The sequence below is a fragment of the Squalius cephalus genome, assembly GCF_949319135.1.
Source record: "Squalius cephalus genome assembly, chromosome: 17".
Taxonomy (NCBI): Eukaryota; Metazoa; Chordata; class Actinopteri; order Cypriniformes; family Leuciscidae; genus Squalius; species Squalius cephalus.
This window is the reverse complement of record NC_137138.1, coordinates 29,518,212-29,534,889: the sequence shown is the minus strand read 5'-3', so window position 1 is coordinate 29,534,889 and position 16,678 is coordinate 29,518,212.

The window sequence follows — 16,678 nt, the reverse complement described above, 5'->3', positions numbered from 1 at the left end:
TTATATGCCCTAATATTTCATAAAAACAACGTTACAGTCAGTCACTAGATTTGGGTACAGTTTTTAGGCTACTGTAGAATATACTGCCACATCAAATAAGCTTTTGTTTAGCAATTTCTGCTCATATCTAACGTTATATATTTATATATATATATATATATATATATTTGTCAAAAATAAAGTCATAGACTAAGATGTTAGATGTTCCAATGTTGGCTATATTCAAACTAATGAATACATATGATAAAATGTAGGCCTATAATCTTTTTTCTTTTTCTTTTTTACAAAGAAAGAGTACACTTGAAATATTGTTGAAATTGTAATTATTGTTGTAATTGTAACATTTTTAATAAAATAGCAAAACATATTTACAAGAGAGATGTAAGCGAAATCTTAAATGGTCAATATAAGTCTTCTTCTAAATACATATTTTGTCCTTGCATTGTGGCTCAGTCAGTGTCACACCTGAAAGAATGGCTCATTAGGCAGAGTCATTATGCAGAGTGGGTGTAAACTACTCCTCCCCCTCGCATATTGGCTTTCCAAGCAAAACCTGTTTTACACCATTTAAATCAATGTATTTTTTTTTGTGAACGATAAAGCAAGACTATTTTCACATAATTTTGAAGCTAGAACTCAAAGGGACAACATCCATTAGTCAAAAGTCTTGTGGACACATATTTAATATGTGTTTTGTGGTCTTAATTCAGCAACTTTCATTTTAATTTTTTCCAATAACCACGCATAAACATTATTCTCTTAAAAATACAAACATCTACACACAAGTTGCTCGCATATTATGGTAGCCCTGTTTGTGCTATATAGAGTGAATTTACACCTTTGCCATTAACATGTTTATAAATAACTGAAAAAAGCACAAATGTCAAGGCATGTCAGAACATCTCAAGGGCCCCAAAAACACCTTGGTCCCCAGAGGGTTAAAGCCCTGGAGGATACAACCCCCCAGACAGAATGAGCCCTAACGCCCATAGGCGAAGCTTGACCGCGCCTCATAGGCTAGGGCGATGGCATCTTTCACATTTGACATAAAAAGCTTGTGATACGTGTAAAAGTGAGTTCCTCCATATGATAGTGTGAGTTCTGCGATTATCGCGAGATAATCAAGTCAAGTCATCTTCATTTGTATAGCGCTTTTAACTATGGAGATTGTTTCAAAGCAGCTTTACAGAGATAAACGTATAATTTAAGGTAAGATTGTTTTGGCTTTATAGCGGTTCTTTAATAAAGTTATTTTCCAGCTAAAGTTAGTTTTGATTGATTCGCTTCCGTCGCAACGATCATTTGTTATTAAATTAGGGGCCGCTAAGACGACACCATTCTCTCTACACAAACTTTAAATGCGAACCTGTGAGAAACGCTGATGGCGTTCACATGCGCATTAAGAATTGGTTCTATAGTTATGTGCGTTTGAATATATGTGCGCAGGTTTGTAATTCCCTACAGACCAAGCCTAAACAAAGTACTGGTGTTTCCTTATAATTTTGATACAGAATTTTACTTTATTTTATCAATTCGGGGTAGATACGCGAATTGAGTTTTCCCGACTCACGCTTTATCTATAGAGTGGTAAAGGGATCCTCCATAGGGAGAGACTAGTTGGCATTTCAGCACTGCGTTGTCATCGGGTCCAGGCGAAGGTCCTTCATCAGATCTGGATACAGCCTGAATCCGGCAGGCTGCGGGAAAACCTCGGGATAAACAAAGACACTAAAATTACCGTAGATGCCATTCTTCTTATGATGTAACGAGTACATCAGGATTTATGGGAAGTGTTCCCGGTTCCAGCTGACCTAATCTATGCAGCCTAACATTGAATTATAGAAGTCTATAATGTGTTATGTGAATGCTAGGTCAAAGAGATGTGTCTTTAATCTAGCTTTGAACTGACAGAGTGTGTCTGTTTCCCGGACAATGGTAGGAAGACTGTTCCAAAGTTTTGGCGCTAAATAGGAAAAGGATCTACCGCCAGCAGTCGATTTTGATATTCTAGGTATTATTAACTGGCCGGAATTTTGAGATCGCAATAGACGTGAAGGACTATGATGCGTTAAGAGCTCGCTCAAGTACTGCAGAGCTAAACCATTTAGTGCTTTGTAAGTAATCAGCAATATTTTAAAATTGATGCGATGTTTAATAGGGAGCCAGTGCAGTGTTGACAGAACCGGGCTAATATGGTCATACTTCCTGGTTCTGGTAAGAACTCGAGCTGCTGCGTTTTGAACTAACTGTAGTTTGTTTATTAAGCGTGCAGGGCAACCACCCAGTAGAGCATTACAATAATCTAGCCTTGAGGTCATGAACGCATGAACTAATTGTTCCGCATTTGTCAATGAGAGCATATGGCGTAATTTAGATATATTTTTAAGATGGAAACATGCGGTTTTACCGGGCTGTGGCGTTCGGTGGGATGGGCATCGGTGTTGCAGAAAACAGAATAAAAGGGGATTTAGCTTGGGGGAGAATGTTAGGAGGAATAAAGGCCGGGGCCAAGGAAGCTTGCGGAGGCAACCTCGCACTTGGGAGCCTGGGGAGGGATGAAAAAAGTGGAAAAAAGGGAGCTGAGGAAGAAAATAGGACGCCTGGGTCTGTGCCACTAACAGAGGCAGCCTCGTGCTGGGGTCTGATGGTTGGGCTGCAAGCCACAGACGGGAGGGGATTGGAGAAAGTGATAGGAAAAGCCTGTGATGGCTGTGCCTCAGCCACTGGCGGAGGCATACTCACGCTGAATAGGTCGGCCTGTGTCGATGGATGTTGGCATTGTGATGTGAGGAGCAGCGCTTGGGAAAGCTGCGTTATGGAGCTCGGCAGAGCAAAGAAAATATTTTTTGCCTGGCAGGGGCGGAATCCGGGGCGCGGCCCAGACTAGCTGAAGGCCTGCTGCCGTGGCCTGACGCTCGCAGAAGAACCGGTCATGTGAGGGAGGGAGATGGTGATTTTTGAGAGCGTGATTTCAGGGCCTTGCGATTAGAGGTCGACCGATTAATCGGTCAGCCGATTATTTGGCCGATTTTTTTGCATTTTTTAACATAATCGGCATCGGCCAATATCCAAGTATATCAAGCCGATTATTAGGCAGGCGCATCTGTGGGCAGCCTAGTGTTGTTGTTGTGGAACACGTGTTCGACGCACTGCCCCTAGAGTCATTTTCTCAGAGTGAGCAGACCTCATCCAGTGCTTAAGGAAGGAGCTAAGTTCCTTGGAGAAAACTGTAAGGATTAAATTCTGAAATAAGAAATAAAAAAGAGACCAACGCACTATAGGCTAGTGAAGGACTGGCTTTGCTTTGCTAGCGTCGTCGTCGTTGTTAGGGTTGGGTAGCTACAGACAGACCCGGTGCTAATATGGCATTGGTGTCTTAACGACCGTTCTATCGGACCGAATATCAACGCGGATTTCTGTGCTTCATTTCGGTGCTACTGTTATGCCTGCGCTTCTCTTGGATGCTGTGAAAACGGACGTTAGAATAACAGAAACATCACTTCGCTGCACGTGACGCTAGTCAGCAGCTAACTTTAGCATACCGTTAGCTAGTAGCTGGATTAAACACGGTTAAAATGGTGGCCAAACAGTGTAAAGTGTGACTGTATTTCACTGTAGACTAGGGGTGGAACGGTACATGTATTCGTATTGAGCCAAAACGGTACAGGCGTCACGAATGGGTGCGTAAATTTACACGGAGAATACACGGTATAAAAATAAATAAATCTTGAATGAATGAATTAAATGAATGTAATGCGGAACTGTTAGATACGTGGGTTCTTTAGGGACACCTAATCTGTAGTCCCGCTTTAGCTCTGAAGCAGACTGCGATGTAAAGATTGCAATGCTGGAATATGTTGTGTGTGCGTGTGTGTGTGTGTGTGTGTGTGTGTGTGTGTGTGAGAGAGAGGCAGAGGCGCGGGTGCGATCTAAAAAGTCGCAAAGTGTTTACATATATATTTGTGTGTGTGAGGAGCGGGCTCGATCGAAAAGTGGAAACATTAAAACATACTCCGTCTCCGTCATTTTGTTTATACAGGATATCATTCAAACTGCAAATTGTTTAAGTTACTGTTAATTAAAATTTTAAGGAAAACAAATATATTAATCTGAAATGTAGCAAATTAATTTAATTCATTCAGGTACAATTACCAAACATATCTCAAGGTCTTTTTGTCTTTTTATTAATTTAATTAATAAAATAATTATATAAAACTATTGTCAGTGCACTACAAATAAACTGGTTCTATGCCTTTACTTTATTAATAAAACTTATTAAAAAAATACAAGGCTTAAGAAATTTATTTTTTCTTTGGTGGTACAGCCTGAGACATGCACAAGCCTTCTGCATTTTTGTTTTGCTTTTCCCTCCATTGTACCAAAACCGATGTCTGAACCGCGGTATGAACCGAACCGTGACTTCTGTGTACCGTTCCACCCCTACTGTAGACTTTTAATTTAAGTGTACAAGTGCAGATTGGTCAAGTGTTCAATAAATGTTTTTGTTGAGAAATTTTGTCTATCTTAAGTAATTATTTGTGTTACATTTTATCTTTCAAATAGAGGTTAAAAACAAGCACATATCGGCCAAATATCGGCCAAAATAAATCGGCAGCATTTATCGGCCATCGGCCGACCCAGATTTCAAAAGATCGGCATCAGCCTGAAAAAAAACAATATCAGTCGACCTCTACTTGCGATTCTTACTCTCTTTGTTAGCGGCTTTGAAAGGCGTAGTGGATTTTTGAGATGGAAATGCTGACTGAAGTGAAACATACAGGTTGTATAGCTCTGCTTTGTTCATTCTTCTGATTAGCGCTTGTCTTAACACCAGCACTGTCCATTTTTTTATTGCAGGAATTGTAGATTGCTGAGGTGTAGGAGGATGCTCTTGGGGTACGACAACAATTCAATCTTGGACATCGTAACAATTGGGTGGGACCAAATGCTGAAAACTGTCGAGGAATGATGGTGAGTCGACTGTGTATAGGCTTCCTCTCATACTGATAAGATAGACGTGTTAATTGCTGATGACAAGTTGATTGCAGAGGTGTAAAGTCCAGGGGTCAGTTAATTAGTTCTATCCCCTGGCTGAAAAACTGTGCTAATTAGCAAGGTGATTGGAACAAAATACGGAGGAGGACTTTTACTTTCTGAACCTAGACTTTACACCTCTGGTTGATTGGATAGATTAGTTGAACGTGCTCCTCCCGAACTTTGTTAATAAAACATCATTAAGTGAACAGTAGAGAAAGAAACTGGATGTGTGTCTTAAAGTGACAGCAGCCTAATATTCCTGCTGTTGTTTGTGTCATTAATGAAACTAAAATAAAACATAATCATCATCATTATCATCATCATCATCATCTACCATGTTCGAGAGAAAAGAAGGTAGCGAGGAGAGCAGTCAGGAGGAAAGTGATGATGTCAGCTTGTAGGATAAGTGTGAGTACCAAGCAGCATATCCAGGTGCTCCCTTGGGAACCAACCTTTCTGCTAAGAAAGTAATTGTAAGCATCCAGACTGCGACAATCTTTTACCGCATCTCTCGTTTAGACGTACACAGACAACCAGATAATGATAAACGTCTGGATACTTCAGGTAAACGTTAAATGTTCTGTGTGAAAAGTTTGCACCTCAAAGTTTTATTTAAAGGGTACAGTAATTTCACATCATTTTCAGTTTTGTAAATACCTTATCCCAACCGATAATGCTTCAGGACCAGACATGTGCAGTAGCATTCCAATACATTTGTTATTGTTTACGTCCTTGAAATGGTCTATAATGAATGGTATCCAATGTTGAGCAGCAAGCTCATTGGCTGCAGATGCGACATGAACCAGTCAGATTAAGCAAAGTAGTTAACGCTGTAAATATCATCGGCTTGCGTTAAGGACCCATTAGCCTGCGCCATCTAGAGTTTCATGACAGAACTGTGCATTAGTGAGAAAGCGATTGCATGAGAGAATTATTCCTACCTGTCTGAGCATCTCTACTAATAGTGAAGCTGTGGGTTTAGGTTACTTCTAAATAGAAAGAAATATCTGTCATAGCTTTGCAGTTTGCAAGCTATTTTATTGATAGATCTCAGGACGGTGTTGACACTAATTTTCTATACTCCTGAAAGTTTCTGTGCACAAGCGATCTGTATGTGATGTGCGGGCTTACTCACCTGTACAATAACTGTATAAAATGTGCATTCACCTAATGGATATTATGGCATATTTGTGTTTGTGATGGAGTGGTAGTAGAGCGCTCTCGGGGTATGCATTTATTTGTCATTTTATCAGATTTTTTACATTTCGTGTCAATTTAGTGATTAGAGATAAGCGAGGCTATGTCAATACCTTCACTTGAAAGTATTTGCACAAGTTCACACTTACAAACAAGTCGAATAGAGTAAATGGTATGCATATTTGACATGCTGTCCAAAGAGAGGGCTACGGGCTTAGTATTTGGCATGAACCCAAAATACTCCCCCCTCCTACCCAGTCCCCCTGTGGTAGGAACCAGCCAAGAGTGAGGAGTTGGGTGAGTCAACTGTGTATGTATAGGCCTCCTCTCATGCTGATAGGATAGACGTGTTAATTGCTGATGACATGTTGATTGGATAGATCATTTGAACGTGCTCCTCCCGAACTTTGTTAATGAAACATTATTTATTAGCCACTGGTGGCAGTTTCCACGATGACATTCTGCATGACAGGCTGGGACATTGTGCAGCAGACCTTGTGTGTATGGAAATCGAGCCTGAAGCAGAGAGGTAGGAGCTGTCTGGGACAGAATCTGAGCCATGGAATTGGCTTGGGCCTGGTGATGCAGCCGGACGCTGGAGGAAGATTGCCTTGAGATTCGAGCTTGGGGTTCGACAGATCTCACTCATTTTGTTTATTTTAGGAGAAGGATTGACAAACTGCAGACAAATGTCTAGGTTGTAGTTTTCCACTTTATTCTATCCGCATTTCAATTTAGTGTCTAAATTTTGACGGCTTGTCTTAATTCCTTAAAATGTCAATTTTCCTCCCCAAATGGACAAGGCATTTATACTTCAAACTTCAAACTTTTATTGTCATTTCACAAGTTCACACTTACAAATAAGTCAGATAGAATAAATGCGTTAGTACTCCCCCCATATTCCTGGCTGTGAAAGAATAAGCCAAGAGTGAGGAGTCGGTGTGGTGGAGGAATGCTGAAAACTGTCAAGGAATGTTAGGTGAGTTGACAGAGTGAATATATATGCTTCCTCTCATGCTGATAGGGTAGACATGGTAATTGTTTGATGACAAGTTGATTGTTGACGTGCTCCTCCTGAACTTTGTTTATGAAACATAATTTCACGAGTTCACACTTACAAATAAGTCAGATCGAATAAATGCGTATTTGGCGTGCTGTCCGAGGAGAGGGCTCCGGTTCGGTATTCGGCCCGAACCCAGAGTACTCCCCCAAAAGCTCCAAATAAATGCAGGACAGTCGCCAGAATCGTGTTGATGACCCCCCAAAACTTGCGGAGTGCGAGTTTATGGTGCCAATCGTAGGGAGGGGGTTAGTCGCTGGATAGGGAAGGCTTCTTGCCTCATCAGACGGGAGTTGGTTGTCGTGGCATCAGATGGGTGGGCCTCGCAGGTGGTTGTCTGGGGATGGTCATACGGGGTGAGCTTCTGCGGAAGCAGAGGAGAATAGCATAACTGCTGCAATGGAAGCAAGTTGGAGAAACTAGCTCCTGCGGGAGCGGAGGAGATGACACTGCTGCGGCAGTGGACCAAGCTTGCTTTTCAACTTGTTTTCCAACTATCCGATGGCAAATTGGATGGAGAATTGAGTACTTATGGGGACGGAAGTGGAAACACTGCTGCGGCTGTGGAGCAAGTTTGGACGGAGAAACGGAGCTCCTGCGGGAGCGAAGTAGATGACACTGCTGCAGCAGTGGACCAAACTTGCTTTTCAACTTGCTTTTAAATATCCAAAACAATTTTGGACATAGAACTGAGCTCCTGTGGGAGCGGAGTAGATGACACTGCTGCGGCAGTGGAGCGGGTTTGGACGGAGTAACGGAGCTCCTGCGGGAGCGGAGTAGAATAGCTGTAGTAGAAAGACTTGGGTTTTGACTTGCTTTAACTGTCCGATGAGCTGGTTGGGTGGAGAATGGGCTCCTGTTGGAGGAAGAGATGATGCTGCTGTGGTGTTGGAAATAACTTGCTTTCAAACTGTGATCCGAAAGGTGATTGGGACGGAGATCTGAGCTCCTGCTGGAGCGGAAAATAGCACTGCTGTGGCAGTAAAGCGAGTTAGGATGGGGAACGTGGCTCCTGCAGGAGTGGTGGCCTGTTGGGTTGGGTGTATGAGAAGTTGGCAATAAGAATTTAGCTGATGAGGGTTCGTTGGGCTTCTTTGATATGGAAGTGATTTGAGCGGATGTAACTCTTGAAGGCCTCCGATGACCAGCAGCCAAGTGCTTGGATCTGCTGCTGAGAGAGGCTGTTTTGGGCAGCTGTGGTTGCTGCGCCTATGCAAAAAGAATGGCTGGAAAAGTGGTCTGCTGGGATGCCTGAATGGATCAAAATGGACTTAAAGGGCCCTATCTTGCACCTAGCACAATTGACTTTGTACACCGACGCATGTATCATTCCTATTTTGCACCCGACGCACAGAGGACTTTTCCCTCCACAGACGCACGTCGGTTAACTAAGAAATACACTTGCGCTCCCGGGGGCGGTTCAGCGCAAAGAGGAGGCGTGTTCTGGCGCAAATGTTCCCTCATGCTATTTTTCAGGTTTAGAAAACAATTCCGCCACTAACCGAAAAAAACTAGTTTAAAGTCAGTGGCGCGTTGCACATGTTATTCATATGCTATTTTAAGGGCGCATGCTTGGCCATAATCAATGTAGAGTGTGCACAACGCGCATACACTTTGATTCTCTCATCTACACACAGACGCAGCAGTTTTCATTTTTGCAAATCATACATTATTACGATAGATAGATAGATAGATAGATAGATTATTATAAAAGCATACATCTAGCTTACACATTTACCCAAATTATCATGCGCCTGTTTAACCGAAGTTAATTTGGGTGTGTTTCTCCATCCCAACGTCCCTGACGAGAACGTCGGTCTCCTCGGCTGTGAACCACTCCTCGCGTGCGCCTGGCAAATCCGCCGTTATAATAGGAATCCGCTATTGAACAAGCGCGCCTGCTCTTAAAGGGAATGTGAGATATCGCTCTGATTGGTTTATTTCACGTTACTACCAAACCACACCTATGAATAATGAAGCTACTTCAGACCAACCCATTTTAGATTTGCGTCGGGCGCAAGAGTCATTTATCCCGCCGGTATAATAGCAACAGCGCCCAAGACCCGCCCACAAAGTTACTTGCGTTTTGCGCTTGATACTTGCGTTTCAGACCGTTAAAATAGGGCCCAAAGTGTTTTTGAAACCAGAAACGTGTGACGGGAACATTGGAGTCATCTGCGAAAAGTGGGTCGGAGGGGAATTTAGTCTGTGAGTTTCTGAAAAGCATTTGAGAGTTTGGTACGGTTGGATTGGTGATGACAGATTGAAAATGTATATGAAATGGCCTTTCCTGGTTTGATCTGTTTTACTTTGCTTTATGAAATAAGAGATGGTTTAGTTGTCTAACACTGATAGATCTGTGATTGTGGGGTGGGCTTTTGGGTTGAAGCTGGAAGTGATGGTGAGTTCTGAGCATCTGAGGAAACCGAATAAAGCCAATATGAATATGGAGTGGTAGGGTGGAGATGCATTTAGTGAGTATGTCATTGGTTGTCTGGCATCTGGGCGGGTAGGTTGGGTTTTTTGGATGCCTTTGATGAGCATTGATGCCTGAGAATTTGCTATCTCTAAAGAAGGCAAACCAAAAATTAGTTTGTGGAAGAATTGGATTCCGCTTAGATAACCCTTGATGGAGCAGGCTTTGAGGTTCTTGATGCTGTTGAGATATGAATGAAGTGATGGTGAGCAGAGAAAAATTGGGAAAAGGCAGGTTGTATGTCAAGTGAAAAGACTTAAAACACTTCCATGCGGTTAAGTAGAATTGGTGCTGAGTGGAGGGTGCTGGGTGAAACGGCTTGAAGATTGGAATTAAGAGAGGCGTCGAGAAGTGGTTTCAATGGGTGGTTTATGGGAATATCAACTCTGAATAGTGAGGTATTGGGGTTGGGAATGGGTGCCAGCAGCCTGAATTTCTGGAAAGCAAAACTAGAGAGAGAGAGTCGGCTATTTGATTTGGACCCAGGAACATGTTTTGCAGTTATGATGAACTGATCAAAGGCTGCAATCCAAATGAGGCGTCTTAGGAGAGGCATTAGTGCTGGGGAATTTGAGTGGCCTTTGTTGATGCAATGCACGGTTGCTTCGTTGTCACAGTGCACTATGATGCTGTTAGTGGACCATTCTTTACCCCACAGAAAAGCTGCTACCACTAAAGCATACAACTCGAACAGAGCTGAGGATGTTAGTGACTGCGGTGAGTCTAACAGCTGGACGTGCCATGTAGACGCTAACCATGGCCTTGGTAGAATCCCCCGAAACCGATGGAGGGAGCTGCGTCAGTGAACAGTTGGATATCCATAGGGAGAGAACATCACAAAGTTTAAGTGGCCCAGCAGAGATAGTAGCTCTCGTTTAGAACAATTTGGATTTTCTAGAATGGTGGATGTGACCAGAATAATCCTGTCGATTTTTTCCTTGGGCAGTGAGGCCTGGAAGTTAACTGTGTCCAATTTAATGCCCAGAAATTTGATGGACGTGGCTGGACCCATGATTTTGTCTTGGGCGACTGGAATCCCGAGCTCAGAGAAGACTTTTTGGACTGTGAGAAGATGTGTGACTAGGATGGAGTTGGGCGGTGAGATGATTAGGAAATCGAAACAGGTGGATTAAATAGGGAATTGAGTAGTTATAAGAAAGAATCCAACAAATGGATTCTTATAGCATGTCGAAAATCTTGGGGCTGCTTTTGCAGCCAAAAGTTAAACGGACAGCAAAGTAAAATTTTCCTTGCCAGCGTACGCTGAACAAATCCAATCCAATCCACCTTTATTTATAAAGCACCTTAAAAACAACACTGTTGACCAAAGTGCTGAACACAGTCTATAAATAAACAATAACATACAACAAAGACACAATAACAATAAAAATAAAACAATAAATAACAATAAAAATAAATGCAACAGTAATACAAAACTGAAAGTCAACAATCAAACTGAGTTAAAAGCCAAAGAAAATAAATGAGTTTTAAGACGGGATTTAAAAACAGGAAGAGACTCAGTCAGTCTGATGTGCAAAGGCAGCTCATTCCAGAGTCTCGGAGCTGCCACGGCAAACGCTCAGTCACCTCTTAATTTTCGTTTGGTCTTGGGGACGACCAGCAGTGCCTGGTCAGCTGACCGGAGCGAACGAAAGGGGGTGTAGGGCACGAGCAGATCAGACAGGTACTGGGGGGCCAGGCCATGTAGACATTTAAAAACAAATAAAAGAATTTTAAAATCAGTGCGAAAGTACACAGGGAGCCAGTGGAGGGATTGGAGAATGGGTGAGATATGGTCAAATTTTCGAGTTCCAGTTAAAAGACGAGCAGCTGCATTTTGGACTAATTGTAATCGTGTCATAAGTGATTTGCTAAGACCAGTGTAAAGTGCATTACAATAATCTAAACGAGTGGTGATAAAAGCATGGATTAAAATTTCAAAATCAGGTCGAGATAAAACCAATTTTACTTTGACTAGTTGCCTCAGCTGGAAGAAGCTGGTCTTCACCACTGCACTAATCTGGGCATCCAGTTTTAAACGACCGTCCAACTTGACTCCCAGGTTTGTAACCACAGGGCTAATGTCTCGGGTTAGACAATCCAGGTCAACAGGAACCGCAGCAGCTGAGTCACTAGGAGCAAATAACACAAACTCAGTTTTGTTCTCATTTAAATACAAAAAATTCATAGCCATCCATGCTTTCACCTCATTCAGACACTCTAAAAGGGTTTTTGACTGACTTAGCGGCACATATATTTGGCAATTGTCAGCATAAAGATGAAACGAAACATTGTGACTTCTGAGGATTGACCCAAGAGGCAGCAGGTACATTGAAAAAATGAATCACATCATTGGGGGAGCCATTGATCTTCATTTGACCAATAATCTTTTCTAAAAAAGGCAAGCTAACAGGCTCAAACTGGTTCAAAACAGCAGAACAGGTTACAAAAATGCCAGGGTCATACAAAGGTGGACCAGTAAAGGCCCTAATGCTCTCCACCTTGTGAATAAAAAAATGAAGAAACTCCTCCTTTTGATGGGTTCTCAAAGCACTGACGTTGTGGGACATTAAAAACAGTTTTGAGAGTATTAAAAAGAACTCGAGGATTGTGACCATTAGAGGAAATAATGTTAGAAACATGCTTGGTCTTTTCAGCTTTTACAATTTTCTGATAAGAACACCAACTCTCTCTTTGAGTTTTGGTGTTTATCCCTCTTCCACTTTCTTTCCGCCTTTCTGCACTCGCGTCTGGCAGCGTGGGTGACATCGTTCAGCCAAGGATCAGATCTCGGTTTGGACAGCCTGGTTTTTACGGGGGCTACCGTGTCTAATGCTGCTTGACAAGCAGCATTAAAACCAGCGCACAGATCTTCAACAGTTGTGTTAGGATAGAGAGAGACATCATTTAGATTAAAAACAGAGGAAAACTGAACAGCAGTGGAAGGGTTAACTATCCGACCACGGCGCACAGGAGCGCACGGTTTAACTACGACACAAGAGAGGGAAATTTCAAATACAACAGGCATATGATCAGAGAAAAAAGCATCACAGACTTCAAGATTAGAAACAGTTAAGCCATGAGTTAAAACCAGGTCAAGAGTGTGCCCACGTTCCTGCGTGGGGCCAGATACACACTGTACAAGATTAAAACACTCAATGACATTTAAAAAAGCTCTTTCCATTGGCTTTTCAGGACAGCACACGTGGATGTTAAAGTCCCCTACAATAAGGAGGCAGTCATACATTGGCACAAACTCAGCCAAAAAATGAGAAAAGTCAGTGATGAAATCCTTGTTGTATTTGGGTGGCCTATATACGAGTGCGCACAGCACTGGAGATGCACCGCTCAGTTCAAACAAATTCACCTCAAAGGTGGCAAAGGATACAGCGAGTGCGAGCTGTTTACACTTAAAATTTGTTTTATAGACTGTTGCCAGTCCTCCTCCACGACCTGACGTCCTCGGGGAGTTAAAGTACAAACAGTCAGACGGTAAAAGTTCACAAAAAGCACTCGACTCACCCACCGGAATCCACGTTTCCATTACGCAGAGAAAATCCAGATCACGCGACTCAAAGAAGTCCTTCAAGATGAAAGTTTTGTTTGCTAGCGATCTAGCATTCACCAGGGCAAACCTAACTGGATCCGGGGCTTTTGCAGCCAGTGTAGTCCGAGCAAGCGGCCGGAGATTCTGCTGATTCACCCCGCGCCAGCGGAGGTGAGGAGCCTGAACACGGCAAGCAGGGAGCCCCACGTCCAAGCCAGCCACTGGAACCAAACAGGAGTCGATCGGGTCTGCAGAACGCCACGGCGTGAGGCGCCGAAATTCCGGACGGATTCCAGGCAAAGTCATGGTGGAAGACGCCAGCCTGGTCCTCAATTTCACCAGCCAACCACCGCGTTTCCCCCGGCGTCTCCGGCGCGCTCTGCGCAAAAGTGGAGCTGACACACGGCGAAGGTGAGCTGGTATTCCCGTAAGAAACGGAGGACAGAAAGTTTTTTGGCCATCATGCTCAAATGGCACCACGTTTTTAATCAAGGGTCGAAGGTCTAGGAGTATTTGGCGGTCATAGACCAGTAGAGAGTTGACATTTGCAATAATAATTGACAAAAATAACGTAAATACAAACAAAGTGCACAGAGACAGACGGCAAGCCATAGACACCGGCGCCATCTTACCCACCTTAAATGCCATGAATCTGGGTGGATGGGCATCATTAAATGCAGAGGTGATGTCGACTTTAGCGAGCCAAGCACCGTGACCCGCGTCTTTAATCAAGGTTATAGCTTGGTCAATGGTGTGGTAATGAAGAGAAAATTGTTCAAGCAAGATAAGGCTGTTTATGCTTAGAAACGGGGAATTGTGCGGGGCTGAGAGATCGATTATTAAGCGTTTTTTTGCCTGAAAATTATGATGATATGATACTTTGAGTAGGGAAGCTTTCAACGCCGGGTTTGAAGCTGTGCTCGAGACCAGACAGTAAATAGTCAGTAAAGTTAATGTTATGGTGATGAGACAATTCAATTGACAGACGAGAAATATTCACAGGAGTCAACAGGTAATTTTTTTAATCTTTATTTAAGGATCTTTTAACAGGGCATATAGTGCGGGCGTGAGTGCCACCACAATAGCTGCAAATGTAGTAACGGCAGCGTTGCCGTGTACATCGTCCTGAGTTGAAGTTATTGCAAACTTGACTGTTGTATGAGAAGTTTCTTCTTTTGGAATCTATGGCTGAGTCATTGAAATTAATGTTTGCTGGCCGCGGGAAGTAACTGGTTGATTTTGTTGTTGCTGAATCTTGGCAGAGAGGATCTGGAGGGTTAATCAAAGGACAAGCTGTGGTGGAATGAGAAACGGATCTGCACACAGTGCAGGATATGTTACAGCAGCCTAGGAATACTCTATTGTGTAGTTCTGTGTCTAGGGCTCCCCAGTAAGGGCACTGGTTCCACTGGGCTATGCGGACGCCACATTTCGCTGAGAACAATTTGTGGTAAGTATAGAAGTGATTTCTCCGTATGATAATGCGAGCTCTGCAATTATCGCAAGATAGTCGTTTATTTCTCGTCTCCTGTGGGGAAGTGCGGTGCAAATTATTTCGCTATATCGGCTGAAAGCGATATCAAATTCAGAAAACGAAAGAATGCGGGAAGAATTATGAACTGGATTTTTGAGGGTGACTGCAAAATTGCAGCAGTCGATTTGCCGATTTGAGACAGAGGGAGGGAGTAATGATAGCAGGGAAGATAAATCGAAGTCTGCACCTGTGAGGATCTGTGCTATGATGTTGCTGGCAACAGGGGGCGGTTCCATAGGTGTAGCATTTGGCGGGATGGGCATCGGAAAACAGAGTGAAAGGAGACCGATTTTGGGAAAAAGTGAAAAACCGAGGCCGTTTGTGGAGGCAACCTCACAATTGGGTCGGCCCCTGAAGCTTGTGGAGGAACTGGAAAAGTGGAAAAGGAGGGGAGCTGGGGGGGTAGCAAGGGTGTCTGGGCCTGCGCCGCTAGCTGAAGCAGCTTCGCGTTAGAGTCTGATGGTGGGGCTACAGGTCATGAACAAGGGAAAGAATTGGAAAAAGTGACAGGAAAAGTCTGTGGTAGCTGAGCCTGTACCGTTGGCATACTCACGCTGAAAGGGCGGCCTGTTTCGATGGAAACTGGCATTGTGACAAAGAAAGGTCTTAAGGCAGGTGGGAATTGAGGTTTGTGAGAGGGACAGGTTGAATATGTCCACACAGGCATCTGCTAGCATCCATGCACAGGTTTTAAGGGCTCGTCCCGGAATGTTGTCATACTGGCCGGCTACCTTCCGGGGGTTTATTTTCCTATTTTCCTATTTTTTTATAGTCTTTGCTACACCTGCAGATGTGATTGTGAATGGTGGGTTCAGCGTGCTCCCACTGGCCAACTCTCTGCCCAGTGGCTCGGTGTTAAGGGCCTCAAAGCGGTGTAATGTGACTGTCATTGATCTTACCCCTGCTTCTGCCTTTGTAACCTGTGATACTTTCTAATCCTTGCCACATGCATTGGGTATCCGCGGTGGTGTAGTGACCCTCTAGTTTCAGTCTGTATTGTCTTTTGGCGTCCCTTATGGCTCTTCGTAGGTCATATCTGGCTTTCTTGTAGTCACTGGCATTACCTGAAACAAATTCCTTGGAGCGAGCATGCAGCATGGATCGGACCTCACAGTTTATCCATCGTTTCTGGTTGGGATATGTCTGGATGTGTTTACGGGGCACAATGTTGTCTATGCAGATGCTAATGTAGCTAGTTACCACTGAAGTGTATTCATCCAGATCAACAGTACAGTCATTACGCCTAGCAGCTGTCTTAAACAAGTCCCACTCAGTACACTCAAAGCAGTCCTGAAGCACCTGATCAGATTCTTCAGTCCACACTTGTGCTGTTTTCCTTACAGTGGGGCCTTGCTTGAGGAGCTGTCTGTATGGTGGGTAGGGAAACACTGAGATGTGTAGCAAATTAGCTAAAAAAATAAAAATAAAAAAAAATTACATATATATATATATATATATATATATATATATATATATATATACAGTGTATATATATATATATATATATATAATTTTAATGGATTATAATTAATTATAAATTATTTAAATTATTCTTAGAATTGACTGTAGCAGAATTAATAGTACAATTATTTAATCAGCTCATCCAATGAACAGAAAGCATAATCAATTATTAATTCTAGGAAATATATTATCTTCCTGGCCAAGAAAGAATAACCTTTTCCAACTAAAGTAAATAAAGTTCTAGCAGGGTAATAGCATAGGTATCGCTAGATCAAGATGTTTAAGTGACTTTGATATGTGGCAAACACAGAGACAATAAAGCGTGGATTTACTGGTTTAATAAATGAAACTACGGTAGGCTACACA